The sequence below is a fragment of the Phascolarctos cinereus genome, unplaced genomic scaffold, assembly GCF_003287225.1.
Source record: "Phascolarctos cinereus isolate Bilbo 61053 unplaced genomic scaffold, phaCin_HiC Scaffold_5;HRSCAF=322, whole genome shotgun sequence".
Lineage (NCBI taxonomy): Eukaryota > Metazoa > Chordata > Mammalia > Diprotodontia > Phascolarctidae > Phascolarctos > Phascolarctos cinereus.
The window spans coordinates 474648170-474652141 of NW_027555958.1; the positions used below are offsets into that span (position 1 = coordinate 474648170).

The 3972-nt window shown below is 39.6% G+C and overlaps 1 pseudogene; it reads left to right on the plus strand.

Moving 5' to 3' along the window:
• Positions 1-644: 644 nt before the first annotated feature.
• On the plus strand, positions 645-3468 carry LOC110195719 (heterogeneous nuclear ribonucleoprotein H2-like; annotated as a pseudogene).
• Positions 3469-3972: the final 504 nt, after the last annotated feature.

Genomic DNA, 3972 nt, shown 5'->3' on the forward strand with positions numbered 1-3972 from the left:
TTGAGAAAGTGGAATCTAATGACAATATGAGACATCAAGATCAGCCAAACATAATCAAAAGAATGAAAAAAGTAGAAGAAAATGTAAAATATCTCATTGGAAAAGCAACTAAAATGGAAAATAAGTCCAAGAGAGATAATTTAAGAATTGTTGGACTACCTGAAAGCTATGATTAGAGAAAGAGAGAGAGAGAGAGAGAGAGAGAGAGAGAGAGAGAGAGAGAGAGAGAAACAAGAAAAAAAACAAAAAAGAAAAAAAAGAGACTGGATAGCACCTTTCAAGAAATTATCTAAGAAAACTGTCCTGATATCCTAGAACCAAATGCAAAATAATCATTGAAAGAATCGACCAAGAGGCATCTAGGAAGATAGTGGAGTAAGCAGTAAACACTGTTGCTCTCCCATATTCACCTCCAAAAAACCATAAAATAGCAGCACAGAATTAGAACAGCTAGAGTCAACAGAAAAATAGGGTATAGCAGTCTTTTAGCCTGGGAAACTTGGAGGATTGGCAAGAAAGGTCCATCTCACTCGGGTAAAAGGGGAATGTATTGAAGGACAGGCAACATCCCAGCAAGCCAGAAGCAAACCCCACCTCCACAAACCAGTGGGAGATCCTGAGCCCTAGTGTGGTAGAGGAGACAAATGCCAACAACAGGACCCCCACGTGCCTTAGCAGAGACAAGGGAACCAGCAGACTGTAGCTTGGAGTACTACCACGTGTTTCAGCCTGACCACAAGCAAGTAACCTGCACCAGTTAGAGCTCCATGTGCTGCAGTATAGCCCCAGGGAAATGAAGAAAAACCTCACCTGGACTCAGCACATGCTGAGAACATCACTGGGACCCCAGCTCAACACCAGACAATCTGCCAGACTTCTATAGCCCCCAGCTGTTAGCATCTGAGTCCCCAGACATCCAGTGACCCAGCCCCCGTCCCCAGCACAAGAAGTTTGGGACCACATCACCTATGCTCCAGCAGGAGAGCTCAACTTGAAAAGCCAGGAAATAGGCAAGAAGATGAGCAAAAAGTAAAAACAAACATTGTCCATAAGAGTTACTATGGTGACAAGGAAGATCAAAACACAAACTCAGAAGAGGACCACATTGTCAATACACCTACATCTGAAACCTCAAAGGGGAATATGAATTGGTCCCCAGCCTAGAAGACCTTCTTGGAAGAGCTTATGGAGGATTTTCAAAGTCACATAAGAGAAGTAGAAGAAAAATTGGGAAAAGAAATGAGAGGTATGCAAGAGATAGTCAACAGCTTTCAAAAGGAAAGATAAAAAATGGGGAAAACAGTTGCTTAAAAAATAGAATTGACAAATATATAGTTAACAAAAAAAAAAGACAATTCTACTACCAAAAATATATTCTATAGAACTAGAAAAATAATAAAATTCATCTAGAAGAACAAAAGGCCAAGGATATCAAGGGAATTCATGAAAAAAATAACAAACAATGAAAAAGAAGGTGGCCTAGTCATACGGGATCTAAAAGTAGATCCAGAAATCATGAAAACTATTTGGTACTAGCTAAGAAATAGAGTGGTGGATCAATGAAATCGATTAGGTACACAAGACACAATAGTCAATGAATATAGTCATCTACTGTTTCATAAACCCAAAGACTCCAGCTTCTGGTGTCTGTATTATTTCAAGAAAAAGAGAGATAAGGGAGAGGGAATGTAATATGAAAGAAAAAGCAGAGACAGTAAGAAGACAAAAAAAAGAATAAAATATATTAACTAGAATCACAGCATATTACATAAGAAACACATTGGAATGAGACACGATCATAATGGGAAACATATTGGATAAGGAATTAAGAGGTCTGAGTTACTTAGAAATTCCAGCATCTCTCCCTCATTAACTATTTGATCTTGCTCAACTCATTTCAACTAATAAGTTCTAAACATCTTCCCTTTTGAAAACAAAATAACCATTGTTTGGAAGGTGCCTTTAAGGTGCAAAATTGTCTAATTTTAAGGAATATCTGTATTATGATCAATGATGAGAAAAATGAAAGTAATAGAACAAATGCAATGTAGTTATTACTCTCCTTTTTGCCATTATTTCAATGCCTCATCTGGATCTAGACTCTCTTTTCTTCAAAATGGATTCATTGGCTCTGACTTTTCTTACGAATATGAGATGAAGCAAAGTAAATACTTTCAGTCACTCAGAAAATTCAAAGTGCAGTCATTTCTTCATAGCCATGCCAAAGTCAAGTATTGAGCTTCTGCCACTGACTGAATGAGATAAGGCTGAGCACCCAAGGCAGAGAACGTTTTGTGGTGAAGGTCTGTCTGGGGCTTGTCCTGGTCCTGCTCAGAACATGAAGGCCAACACTTCTTCTCAGAATGTAAAATTCAAAATGGTGCATCAGGCATTCATTTCATCTATGCTCATGAAGGCAGACCAAGTGGAGAAATATTTGCTAAACTTGAACCAGAGGAAGAAGTTAAATTGGCACTAAAAAAAAAAAAAAGAGATATGTTGAAGTATTCAAGTCAAAAGACATTGAAATGTATTGGGTATTTAAGTATACTTGTCCAGATAGTCCTGACACTGCCAATGACGGCTTTGTGTGCCTTCAGACTCAAACTCCTGTTTGTAGCAAGGAAGACATTGTTTCATTTTGCTCAGGTTGGAAAATCATGCCAAATGTGATAATGTTGCTGGTGGACTTCCAGGGGAGGAGTATGGGAGGCCTACATGCAGTTTGCTTCACAAGAAATAGCTGAAAAAGTTTTAAAGAAAAGCAAGGAAAGTCTAGGGCACAGGTACATTGAAATTGTCAAGAGCAGCTGCGCAGAAGTTCCTACTCATTATGATCCTCCTTGGAAGCTAATGGCTATGCAGTGGCCAGGTCCTTATGACAGGCCCAAAGGTTGGCAGAGATCATAACCACATTGGGAAGGGAGCTGGGTTTGAAAGAATGAGGACAGGTGCCTACACAGAGTTATGGAGACTAGGATGACTACAATGGATATGATAATGGATACTGCTTTTGCTTGTATAGATTTAGAAGAGACATCACTGACTGTTTTTCAGGTATGTCTGATCATAGATATGGAGGTGGTGGGTCCACTTTCCAGAGTACAACAGGCCATTGTGTGTGCACATCAGAGAATTATTCTAGAGGACTACCAAAAAATATATTCACTTTTTTTTCCTTTCCACTCGACCCTTTTCACGTACACATTGAAAATGGACCTGATGGCAGAGTGATTGTAGAAACAGATGCTTAATTTGCTACTCATGAAGATGCTGTATCAGGTAGGTCAAAAGACAAAGCAGGTGTGCAGTACCGATATGTAGAACTCTTCTTGAATTTTGCAGCAGGAGCAAGTGGTGGTGCTTATGGTAGCCCAAGGATGGAAGGACATAGGCTTGTTAAACACTTACAGCGGTCCAGTTAGCCAGCAGCCGACTGCGGGATATGCAGGAAGTTATCCTAGTTAAAGCAGTATAGCAGATATGAGGAAGTGTTACAAGAAAGGTCCAGTGACTTTTCCATCAAACATTGCAAGGGAGCCAAGGAAGGGTGAGCAGTTGCTACTTAACGCCGCTGGCGCTGTGCATTTATGGGAATGAAAGGAATGGAAGTGACATCTGGCATGTCCAGTGAGAGTGGTGGACGGGGAGCGTAATCCTGATCACTGGCTATTGGTCAATGTTTTTATAACCAAAAACAAACAAATGAAAATGAAGGTTAGCGGTGTTGCAGTACAAACTCGTGATTTCTGCGTACTGTAAGTGAAAGCAGGATTGTTTTAAAAACCCCAGGTTCGTATTTTTGAACACAGGAAACCATTCATCTAGGATGTAATAACAAAGTTGATTAAAGGCCATGACTGTTAAACAATTTCAGCTTTTCTCAGTTTTCTCAAGGTAGTTATGTTGTAGGACTGTACTTAAGCAGTAAGTGTATTTAGGTTCAAGCAGTTTCAATTATGGTAACTGTTG